General features: G+C 37.3%; 1 protein-coding gene across 1 annotated transcript in view; it reads left to right on the top strand.

Moving 5' to 3' along the window:
- Window positions 1–13,609, top strand: part of cdh23 (cadherin-related 23) — a 175,308-nt gene that overhangs the window by 77,961 nt on the left and 83,738 nt on the right. The window lies entirely within an intron of this gene.

The raw sequence follows: 13,609 nt of genomic DNA, 5'->3' as shown, positions 1-13,609 counted from the left end.
ATAGCTACTTTCATTTCTTTCGAGTCATGTTAGCACCCTATGATAACAGAGATTTTCTTTTCTCTCCAGTACAAACAATTCCACAACGTCACTCATTATCCACTTCAAACAGCCCCCAAAGACAAGCAGGCAAGCGTGTAGACAGCCTCGCCTTGTCTCAATGGCATCAGCGACCCACAGGAATGACACACCAAAGCGCTGATGGCCTTATCCTGAGACCATGGCCACTTTCTTATTTGCATATAGATATATTGGACATGGAATAATTAGCATGTTCTTATATTGTATATACCCAATTACAATGAGCAACCTGCATGTGGATTGTTGTATCGAACATTGGCAACACACTGGCCTAATACAACACAACTAACTTGTCAAAACTTTGAAATATTAGTGTTAAAGAAAAGTTAAATCTATCAAAAGAAGGTTTGAATTGTAAACTTAGAAACACGGCCATTGACAGGGCTGGAACAGGAAAGAAATATGCTTTATAGAGAACAATGCTGCTAGCAAATGTTACATTATGCCTTCTGGGCTTGTCCTTCCAGATTCTTCCTGTATTGTGACCAATCTCCATCATCAGAAAGAGTAAAAGCAATAGACATAGAATCATTGAATTTCAGTGGCACAACAACGGAATATATAAGAGAACGTATGCCATGACAGTAGGGACCTGCGGCAACCGAGAGGAGTCCTAATTGATACAGAATTAGCAACATATCTACTCATCAGGTGCGTTTCTTGCATCTTTTTTGAAAATACAAAACAAAACTTCAAACTGATCACATTTGGTGTTATAGAAACACTCCAATATAAGTAAGTCATGCTACCAATGTAGCAGGTGTGGCTATCTTGTTTACAGTGCTAATGCTAGCTTAGTATTAGCCTACTCACGCTGCTATTTTGTTTTGAGGGGGGCATTTAGTGAATGTTACATACAAATCTTGCTAGCAGTTTTAACACTGAAAACTCCACCATTGACAATATTTTAAATGGTGTTTGGCATGTATTTAAATTACAATCTGGGTTAGCTTCATATGAAAATTTGTTCTACACAAAACATTGACTGACAAACATTGATACTTTCGGTTTGCAATTATTTTTTAAAAACTTTATCTTCTCGTGTAGACTGTAAACATTTTATGTTATGTATAGAATACCTAATTTAAAAAATAAAATAAAATTCAGGTTGATTATTAAAATATTTTTGGTGAAACCATGAAACACAACAACTTTCTTATGGAAGATTAGATTTTTTTTTTTTTTTTTTTTAATGCTCACTAAAGTTCTGTCTTGGTTCTCTGTGACTTATATTACAGTAAGTTACAACATGAGACTTTGCTGTGTGCCAGGATAAGAGTTAATCTATTGTGTAAAGTTTGTGTAGCCTCGCCACTGTGCTGTAATGATAGTATAAGAACAAGCAGCAGAAAAATCAGCCGGCCGCCCCCGTAAATGAAAGGACATCCCTGAAGCCTTTTATATCAGACTCTTGTTCATCTTTGTGCGCTTCCATCGCTTTTGTCACACGCAAGCACAACTAATCCCATCTTAAGCCTTTTTCCATCCTTTTCTTTACATTTAGACAATTCTTCTTTCGGATTGCATCTGTTCCGTTTGAGGAACAGCAGCAAATACTGACCTCAAGGAGTTTTGTCTTGGAATTATCCAGGCATTATTAAAATAGATGCAGCAGGATAGCTTTCATTTTCAAGTCATTGCACCAAAAGTCAGCAGTGACAAAAGAACTCATACTCCATACATACAACAGTACTTCGGTTACAAAAAAAAGTGCAGACTGAAATGCACTGACGTACTATTAACAAGTAAAAATTATTATTTTTTATGCTCAATAATGTTTCATTTTCATATGATATGGTCAATAACGGTAAACATAATAATCTGAATTTCCTTTTGAAAATGTTTTAATTAGGGGTGTCAAAATTACTGCCTTAATTTTGAGTTAATTGAAACTTCCTTTTTCCACTATTTTTTTTAACACGCGATTAATGACCGCCCGTTACTTGGAAAGCCTGTACTGGGAGAATTCCAGTTGCAACTCAGCAGACACGTCCACGTCAATATTTAGCAGTAATAAATTTAATAATAATGAATATATTTGTGGAGACTGAGGTCAAGCTGTATTTTACAATTTTAAAAATGTGCTGAATTTCACAAGTTACTTCATGTTTATTAGATAGCTCTTAATATGAAATTAAAAATGCACTTAACTGTCACCAACGTCTTACAAATACAATTATGCCATCTAGTGGCAGAAAAATTACCTCAACACAAATCAATATCACACTCGTTTTACAGTACAGTACATCTTTTTAACTTTAATTCAATTCAATAATTATTATGAAATTACTTTATCAATAACTAAATTATGCAGTCATATTTCTATTAGTTTAACATTTTTTTTCATTTTCACAACTTTTAACAGTCGTATGAAACTTAGAAAAAATATTTTATTGTACTTTAGAACAGATATAAAATTTGTGATTATTCGTGAATTAACTATTGAAAGTCATGCTATTAATTACAATAAAAAACAAAAACATGTAATTATCTGACACCCTTACTTTTAATTTTACTTATCAGTATTTGAATTATTGGCAGTGTTCGGCATTCAAATGTGTCTTTACCTTTGTTGAGTAAATTAAATATATAAAAAAATGACCCATATACAAAATCTTACTTCTTCAAATCTATTGCATCGTTGTCATGAAAGAGAAAATTCACGTTCATGTTTCTCCATTTCCTTGCGGTCCCTGTTTTTCAGCCTTATAAATCCCCAAGATCTAGACTATTTGCATCTTTCTGTATGCCATATCATCTGCAATTGTTGACAACAAATTAATGATCCTAGTTTGAAAAAGCAAGGTGTAGAAACAAAATGTGTTTTCAAATCTACAGAGTGAAAATCTAAAAAAATAAACACTATAGTAATGTACAAAGTACTGAAAAATCCCACTGCTAAAATGAGAATTCAACATCATCCAACCATCCGTCCGTCTATCCATCCATCTATACTCCCATAACATTGTCCTGTGGCAGCTTGAGAGCACCAGGTCAGCCTAGAGAAGATTTGTTTTTTTACCAACACTTTGACAGGATTCAGATCATACTGTATGCACTGTAAGTTCACCTCAGCAACTATTCTGATACTGAAGATGGGTTATCATAACAGAGGAAGTCATTCATTTTGCGGGGAAAATGTGCAGCAAAATAGTTCCCCAGCAGCAATAAACTCAAGTAAACACGATTATTTCCTTCCAGTTTCGCTTGTCACACATATCTCCATCTGTCTGCACTGCTACACTCCGATGCTCTGACTCCATTCCGCTATGACCGAAGCTTATATCAGCAGCGAAGTTGTAATATGGACAAGGGTAATACCTGTTATTCTGGAGGGAGCGCTTATTGTGACTGTTGTGATGCTGAGATTTCTCCGGTTTTCAATTAGACGCTCTGAGGCTCTCCACAGCTTGTTGCTTTGTAATCTCTCAGACAAGGCAGACAGTCTATGGGACACTGATCACCTCACAATCCTAAGCCTAGTTGACTTTAGAGTGTAGAGTGGTACTCATCATTGGAGTGCAGACCTCATTTTAACCCTCCGACGCAAGACTCATATTACTTGCATTAGGGTTGTTTGTATCATGGTATACAGTTGTGCTTGAAAGTTTACATACCGTAGACTTGTGAGTGCACTGTATGGTGAGAAAAAGACTTAATGCCAATAAAATCTCAAATACTGCGGCAAATGTTTTTGATACTTTCAATGGTTGAAGTTGATATTAGTCGAGATGTGCATATGAATTTTTGTGACAACTCCTAGCATTTTTGTCTCATTAAGCAACATTTAGCTTTTGAACATTTACAATTGTGTTCATAAGTTTAGGTATGTAAACTTTCAAGCACAACTGTAAAATACCTCGTGCGCCATTGTGGGATTGAATACTTTTTTATTTATTTATTTTTTGCCCCCCAATTTTTTGTTTGTTTTTAACTGTTTTCTTTGCCCTGTAAAGTGTTCTTGGGTGTCTTGAAAGGTGCTGATAAATTAAATTTATTATTATTATTATTATTATTATTATTATTATTATTATTAGTATTATTATTTAATGAATTGAGTTCTACAATGCTTCAGAGACTTTTTCCCACGCAGTTGTCATATTCATGAATGAAATACGATGACATCCAGTACACACATCCGCGGACCCCTGAATTGGTCTGCCTGCGCCTCAATCAAATCCACCAAAATCGCATTACAGCACCTGCGTCACAAATTAGACCTCGTTTTAGTAAGTCTAAAATCTAGCTTATGTATTGTCGCCAACAGGGCCAACAGGGCGCTAGCCATTTTGGTGCCCGAAGCATAAATGATTTGTGGAACCCCAAACACTCCTGACAGAAATGAACAATATCTGAGTATTTGTCTTTTTTGCTTTATTTTACAAAATAACTTGTCAATATTAAAGTTGGAGTCCGGAGTTTTGACCGTTTTTGTTTGTAAACAAACAATTCAAAATGGACTCCTCCCATGGCTCAACCCATCCTAGTTCAACGTTCAAAAAGTTAGACTCCAATGAGATAAAGTAGAAATCCTTGTAATTTTTAATTTAAAACGTATCTTTTGCGAGTGACATTAGTCCTGGATTTTTTTTTTTTTTTTTTTTTTTGGGCAGACCTTGTATGGTGGTGGCAGAACAAAATCATTTTTGTGGAAGTGAACCAGTGACATGGACTGGATAGTTCATCTTTGGAGGTTCCACTGTACATAACACAACACTGAACACTGTAACTTGGATTCAAGAAATGAACGGATACGTAAGATAAAGATAAAAACCTTAGATCCCAATTGTAATTTCATTTAGTAGTTGTCAAATAAAATTTAGGTTGCCAACAAATTGCAAGCCACTCATCTTTCCATTCATGTAGTACGCTGTGGCTCTCAAGTCCATGTAAAAAAACACAAATGAACGTGTCTGTACTGGGTATTAGGCATTAGATGTCGGCGTAGTTTGAAAAACAATAGCCCAAACCTTATCATCAGCTTGATTTGCCTGCAGGTGTTATCCTTAAAAGTGACACTAATTTGTGTACATTTCGCAAAGCACACAAAATCTTCGCCTCAAGACACTGAAGTTTGGCTGCATGCCATATCGCATTACTAAAATGTTCTAGCTCCCCCCGTGGTGTTGTCACAAACGAGAGAAAACAGTTGTCACTGGATTAGTCATGGTGATTACACTTACAGAACTCTTGCTTGGCTTTCCTCAAATTTTGATTTGCACTGAGAAAGTTATTGTCATGCACTTGTCGCACGATTGAAACGGTGAGATCATATTTGAATGTTTTTTTTTTCTTTTTTAAATACACTTTTCATTTTTCTTTCTGCAGATTTATAAGTTGATATTAAGGTAGAAATAAATTAGGAAACGGCTGTGAGCTTGCTCATAACATAATAGTTAAATCATTCTCCAGTTACCCCATCCATCCGTTTTCTTAGCCGCTTACTCCTCACAAGGGTCATGGCGTGCTGGAACCTATCCCAGCTGGCTTCGTGCAGTAGGCGGGGTACACCCTGAATTGGTTGCCAGCCAATTGCATTCTCCGGTTACATGTCTTGCAAAAGTGAAACATGACCTTGACCTGCCATTGTCGATCTATAGAGTGCACATTTCAAGAAACACAAGAAATGCATAAATACAGCCTCAACGTATGAATGCTAAATTCAAAAAGTAATTTCTTCTGAATTCGGTTGTGTGTGTCTGTGTGCTGCAGTTCTCCCCCCCGCGGGTGTCTAATCGTAGTGTTCTGCCAGATCACTGGAGAACATTCTCTATCAGCAATTAGAATATGATTATATTTTCTTTCGTGGTGGTCCCTGGGAGTCACCGCGTGTGATTTCAGCCTGCCTCACTCACCAAGTTCAGTCGAGTGGAGCCAATGCTAAAGTCTGAAATTTCCAGTTTATGCATACATGTTTACAGACTATATTGACTTATGATCCTTATGATGCAACACTTACTGTCGAGCTGTTAGCTGTAATGTCTACATAGGTGCTCATACCAATGACCAGTCACCACCTGCATAAGGAACGGCTGTTGTAGATTGGTATTCCAGTCAGGTCAGTGAAGCTGACAAACCAATTTAGCGGCACGATGCCCACACTGAGAGTCTTCATTTCTATATTATTCCCTCACACTCACACGCTCACCCCAACACCAATCATTATCAACACAGGTCTGAAATGGAAATGCAAATGTCAGCCTAATGTCTCAGGTGTTTTCAAAAATAAGACTTAATTTAATAGAGCGACCAAGATCAATTTTAGCATAACAGTTTATGTCATGTGCATTTTTAGAGCGCAAACCTCTTATTTTTTCATCCTTATATACAAGTGTAGAACACTTAGTCTGAGGCCTACGTACGCATGTGTGTGGATTTTATGTATATTGTAATCTGTGCTATTATCCACTTGAGAAATGTTTTGCCACTGGGGTGATTCTCCCAAGTGTGTTTTATACCATTTACACTTGGAAACGTGTGCATACTTTTGACCCTGGTACAAGTTACCTTTTATTTGTCCAGTTGCCTTTAAAGGCCTCATTCCCTCCATGTGAAGTGTTACAATCAGGGCTGTAAATTAACTTTTTTTGATGACCAGCCAATATGGCTGATGACTCTCTAGAGTTACTAGCCAAACACAATTTCCACCAGCCATTTTTTACTTTTTTTTCCAGTGAAAATTTTTCCAGATTTTTTTTTTCTTTTCTTTTCAAAGCTCCTAAACTACGGAAGCGTAGAGCTGCCAATGTGGAGTAAACATTTTTGGCTCGCAAATACGTTCGAACATACTTGCAAATCTGTTCGAACGTATTGAATACTTGCAAATCTTTTCGAACGTATTGAAATATGTTCGAACATACTCGCAAATACGTTCGAACATATTTGCAAATCTGTTAGAATGTATTGAAATATGTTCGAAGATACTCGCAAATACGTTCGAAGATACTCGCAAATATGTTCGAACATACTTGCAAATATGTTCGAACGTACATGTAGGCTACATGCTACAAAGTTAGCATACCTTCCCATAATGCCACGGGGTATTATTTGCGCATGGACGAGTGAAAACAAAACCCAATAGACATTTGGGGTCACATTACCAATTCATTAGAAAATTAAGTAGACAAAAACCAGTGTTTATTCGTAAGTTTTACGATTTATTATGTCTGCCGTGCATGGTTTAGGTTGGTCATTTTTTTCACTCGCGCATGCGCAAAAAATACCCCGTGGCATTATGGGAAGATATGCTAACTTTGTAGCATGTAGGCTACAAGTATGTTCGAACATATTTGCGAGTATGTTCGAACGTATTTGCGAATATGTTCGAACATATTTGCGAGTATGTTCGACCATATTCGCCAGCCAAAAATGATTACTCCACATTGGCAGCTCTACGCTTCCATACTAAACAAAGTAACAACAGTATGTCGATATTAGACCTAAGTTAGAAATGTGCATGTCAACTTTAAGCCCCACACACCTTAACCCCTCCACCACACATTCAACACAATCTTGTAATGTACTGTCACTAACTTTGGGTCCACTAAACAAAGGTGACTCATTTGCTATAATCAGCCATATTTCTCAAGCCAAAAAGCCATATTTTTCTTCTCAACGGCTTTACAGACAGGTTGAATGGGCCACATTATCACATATTAAACAATGTTGACTGTTTACTATGCACATTATGATCTAGACGACTGGTAAACAGATTGTTCTATTCCTATCTGTCCATCCTGTACTATAAATGAACACAACTTTTGTAACTACAGGTGTTGCCATGGGAACAAGCTTGGCAAGAAAATTTCTTAAAACAGATGTCACTGTAGTGGGCTGAGGAGCCTGGACATTAAATGGCATACGGACCTTGTCAATACTTCACCTGCCTGATGCCCCAGGCAGTTTCACTGGCATGAATATCTTGCCACCACCACATAATTCTGGTAAAAATATTACCACAATGTTGGCACAAACAGTATACATACTGTACTATGTGCATATTTTGGCACTGATTGCTTGAAGCAGCTTTCACCTGTTTTTGCTGAAGGCAAGGTAAATACAGACGGTAGGCATGAATACTAATCTGTAGAGCAAATTGGTGCCTACCTTACATAGAGGTGAACCATTTCAGATTTTGCTGGGTCAAAAGGAGAGTATATGGTCGTAGTGCCCTGTTCAATTTGTCTACTGGTCAGAGCACTCTGACAGGGTTGCATCTTTCATTGCAAGAGCAGCCGCGAGTCTGTCTTTATCGTTTTACCTTGTTAGAGCTGATCACTCCTCTCTTTCCACAAAGTTTGAAAATGTCAGGGTTATGTTTTCAGGTCTATGAGAATTGATGGCAGCTTGTTACGCCAAACAAAAGAAAAAGGAGGTAAAAGTTTTAGCAAAGCTGTCATTACTTTGGAATGAGTGTGTAACTCATGGGAAAGTACATGGGACACTATTTCAATCCAATTAGTCAACCCATGCGTTAACTGCTTCTTTAATTCTATTATTCCTACCTTTGTTTGCAATTAAAATAGATGAGAATAGACTTCATAGGCATTGTTACAGAAATGAAAAGCAATTTAGCAGCATATTATTTAAAAGGTAAAAGCTCACCAAGCTGCACTGTAACAGCCAAAAGCAAATATGTATACAACATTGGGCAAAAAGAAAAAAGAAAATCAATGTTGAGTAATATACTAACTGTAATATGTAATTGACAAGTCCACTGCAGACCGACCATTAGCTGACGGGGGGTCATTATACTACAAGAGAATACTGTACTTGCAAATAAACACATCATATTCAGACAGTAAATAGCTCCATTTCTCTACACCAGGGGTGTCAAACATAAGGCCCGGGGGCCGGATCAGGCCCGCAATGGGGTTTAATCCGGCCCGCGAGATGGTTTTGTAAAGTAAAAAAAAAAAAAAAGACTAATGTCGGCCCAATTAATCAGCCGGCCACAATCAAAGCTTATAAATTCATAATTACACAAGTAAGTCTCAGTTGAGCAATGCAACTTGTACATGGAATTGCTCTGAATGTCGTTATTTTAAACACAATTTAAAGTTAGTTAGTTTGTTTAAAAAATAAAAACATGAATCAAACACAAACATGCTGAATAAGACACATTCAACTACACATATGACAAGGATTAACGTCCTTATAACTTCATTAACGGCACCCGGCACACAATCAGTGAACAATATACAGGTTTATGCAAAAAAATTTAGGACAATATTTGTACAGATGCGCCCCACAATTTAGGGCTGGCCCACAAATAGCGAAAATCTGCATGTAATTGACGGCAATGTTTTAAAAATTATTTTACAATTTTACCGATCCGGCCCACTTGCGAATATATTTTCCTCCATGTGGCCCCTGAGCTAATATGAGTTTGACACCCCTGCTCTACACAATTTAGAATACTATATAAGTCTGTCATAATTCTCTGTCACATTTATCCCTTTGCTCCTCCCTCCGTACACCTTTTGGCCTCAATTGAGGTTAATTACCTCAGGGCTCAAATGGAGCTGTCTTCTTCTGTCCCCACACTTGCCCTGTGCTCTTTCTTCTGAAGCTTCCCTCCTCTCTATTTCAGATTTACGGGGCAATAATAGAGCAACGAATGGAGAGTGAGGAACACAGACATGGGTTAATCTGTTGACCCGAGCTGTTGTGCACTTTGGACTTAGCATCTGGACGTACTGTATTTCTTTCTTTCTTTTTTTTTTTACTATGCTACAAATGATCTGAAGGGAATGATTCCATCCTAATCCCTCAAAGCAGAAGGTTCATTATTAGCCCGCACGTGAAAAGAATGGCAAAGAACAGAATGATTTCTAGTTTTTTATTTTTAGCATTATTTTCTTATACAAGTCTTGGGACAGTGACTGATAAGAGCATATTTCAGGATTTGCTCTGTAAATGTTTTAAATGGGGTTAGCATTGGTGGTGCATACAGTTAGGATGTGCCCTTTTCCGCGTAGCAATATCTTCAAGCAAGATGTGAGTGTGCCACATTTAACGGGAATGAGAGGAGCCACTTTAATACCCGGCGAATTGACACACAACAGCGCAAACTGCCCTTTTTTAAAATCCAAATATTTTTGTTCACCTAATAATGTGTATTGTTCCAGATAATAACAAGAAATAAAAGCTGAACGTTGATTGTCCAGCGTGTACTGCGCCTCAAAATCAGCTGTAAAGCGGTGAATACAAGTCATGTGATAATATCCCATCGTACTTGTCGAGTGCAATTTCACATTTGTGAAATCATAACATCTCTTCAGGGTACATTTACACAAGACTGCTAAAGTCAATAATTGTTTGTGTGTGCGCGTGCGTGCGTAAAGGCTTGAAATGTTTAACTTATAAAAATAAAACTTACGGGATCCATAATATTTGTACAGCATCCTTGACACTTTTTTTTTTTTTTTTTAATGAACGAAAATGTGCTTGCTGTCCATTGTTAATATTCCAACCACTGCTGTCAACCTACTAACCTGGCATTTGACATGAAATATTAACGATAGCTCTGTAGGTGCATTGGATACAACAAAAACAAAACTGAAGGCGTTTTAGAAAACACACAGGAACTATTTTGGAAAGGATGCACAGCAATGAAAACGATTTCAAATTTCAAAGAACAGAAAAGCAAGAGACATCACTTTTTATTTGAAACTGAACCAAACTGAAGTCATTTGAGAGATTGTTTGGCCATACATTCACAGTTGCAGAGAAGTGAGTGCATCTAAAAATGTGTTCAATAATCTATATCCCCCGTGCAAGGGTCGGAGGGGGCTGACTTAAGGTGAGAGGCGTGGTACACCTTGGACTTATCACCTGTCAATCACAAGGCTGACACATAGAGACAGACAACCATTCACACTCACATTTGCACCTACAGGATTTCCGTCGACATACCTTGCATGTTTGTGTTTTTAACTCTGTAGGGAAGCTATACAGAAGGATGCATCTCATGTTTTTGTATAGCTACACAAAGGACAACATATGAGATAGGGATGTCCCGATCACACTTTTTTGGGCCAGAGTCCGAGTCACCTCATTTTGAGATCGGCCGATTTTGAGTCACAATCCGATACCTCAGCATTTTTATTTATTTATTTTTTTACCCCAATACCTTTTACATGGTGAGTGGAAAAATTTAAACCCCCTTTTTTTGGCACATTTTTGGAGGTGGGGGGGAAGCTATGGGCGCTATTGGCTGTTGTGTTTTGGTAGTTGAGCATGCTGTTTTGTCCTGGAAAACTGTTGATTCAAAAGAGCTATTAGTTCCACACTTGGCTTGATTATTTCACCATCGTTACAGTATTTAATCTTGCAATAAAGATAACTTGACTTTTCTTGACTTGTTTGTCTTCTAACTTTATCTGATGTCAAAGTACAAATATACAGTCAAATTCGGAAATGTATTTATATTATTCGGCCTTTGCCATGTAAATTGTGATTTGCAGTGACTATTTTTTTTCCACTATACAAGAAGGAAGGATAGTTTTAAATATTTCTAGCATAAGGGTCAACAATTTACCCGTGGGCACAAGGTACCCCCCATGGATCAAGACTTGTCCACATGCACGTTCTATAATATAGTGCAACATTGATGGTACATTGTGATTACCTAGGAATGATGCAAAAGTAATCATTTAAAAATGTAAGCACTCGCAGAGTTTTATAGAAATGGGACTATCACTGTTACGTTGTTTTGCCCAACCCGTCCCCGTGCGGGTTATGGCTTGTGCCTCCCCCCAACCACACGCAACCCCACTTGAGGCATGGAGCACAAAAAAAAAAACAAAAAAAAAAGATTATTTTTATTACTATTATTAATGTTCCTGTCTTGTTAATTACTGTCGAGTGTTATTGTGATAAATCATTTGTATTAGTATAAATGGACATTGATGAAAATATATTTAAATATAATTATTCATGATAAATCATTTAAAAAAAAAATCTATATTTACCATGTAAGACCTTCTTTTTTAAGACATCTACAATTCGCTTGGAAATAGCACCGTATTTGGAATATTTGAAGAACTGCTCTTTTCAGCAATGTGAATCACATGCAGCAGAGTTATTGTTTGACTTTCAGCTTAGTCCCTGTCAGGTGAAACATAAAAAGTTAAAAACACAAAGTTAGAGTCACTGTTAAAACTTTTGTCCTTGAGTGCATGCACAATAAATAGCCAAGATGTTGGGAGAAAAATCTCTCACAATAACATGCATTTAACTGTTGTGCAAGGCACAACCTCAATGTATAAATAGATACGTTTGATTGTATCATTTTCTTTGTAAAGAATTTGTGGCAGTGCTGATTTGGTTTAACCCATTTAGTTGTTGTTCTGCACTCAAGACTGCGTAGTGCGTATCCTGTCATACGTTATCGTATATGTACCACTTTTTCATAAGCAGTGAATAGTTTTTGCTGAGCATGTTTGCACAGTATTCAGTTTAGCATACACAATGTAGCGGAAAGATAGAGGAGTTTGTGTGCTGTCAGCTGGTCAGCACAGAATATATTGACTTAAGACATAAGTGAATTAGTTCCATTTGGACTTGACTTGACTTTCCGGGTTATTTCATTCAGCTCTGTCTGCTCTATTATTTGCTTTCTTATTCAGAAGATCTTTTTGATAACATTCAAATGTATGGCTTGTGTCTATCTACAGATTGCATAGGGGGACTCTCCAGCGCTCTCCAACAAATACATACGGGGCTCTCAAAATGGATTACAATAAAAGCGAGAGAGCAGTCAATGTTTTTGAATAGTATAGCGTAGTATGTGTGTGTGGTTGTGCACTCATGCAACAGGATAAGTGACTGCAATCGCGTCATTTACTCTATAACAGTCTCAAACAGAAGTCAGGTAAAACAAGACAGATTTGTGTGAACAGAAAGTGTGAGGTGTGTCAGAAAGGTTCCGGTGTTGATGTCACAATAGATGGCAATCAAGTCTGTTGCAAGTTTTCACCTCTAAGGAAAAACATCTTAATTAGGAAAGGGGTGGGAGGGGGATGGAAAATCACACCAAGCCCTTGTGAGGTGGGTATAGATACTGGTTAAGATTATTTTCTTAAAGGAGAAGTCAAACCCCAAAATATTACTTGACAATAATATTCTATGCAGTTATTTTGGTTAATATTGCGTGAGTGAGTTAAGCAGCAAAAATCCAGCAATTTTTATCAGTATCTGAAGGCAGCCATTTTGTCACTTGCAGTCGAGTGAAAATAAAATCACAGTTGCTTAGGTCTCATCAGGTAACAACCAATCACAGCTCAGCTTCAGAAATCAGTGAGGTGTGATTGGTTGTCGCCTGAGACCTGAGCAACATTGATGTCAACTGAATTTGACATCAAGTGGCAAAATGGCCACCTTAAAATGGCTGGCTTTTGCCGAATAACTCATTTTCCACAAATGTAATATTAATCAGAATGTCATGTTTAGACTATAGAGGTCACATATAACAGATTGTTCCCAAGAAATGTTTAAGGTTCGTCGTTAATTGTTTGATTTACTA

The sequence above is a fragment of the Festucalex cinctus genome, chromosome 14 (genome assembly GCF_051991245.1).
Source record: "Festucalex cinctus isolate MCC-2025b chromosome 14, RoL_Fcin_1.0, whole genome shotgun sequence".
Lineage (NCBI taxonomy): Eukaryota > Metazoa > Chordata > Actinopteri > Syngnathiformes > Syngnathidae > Festucalex > Festucalex cinctus.
The sequence above is the reverse complement of the archived record's forward strand: the minus strand, read 5'-3'. Positions and strand labels throughout refer to the sequence as shown.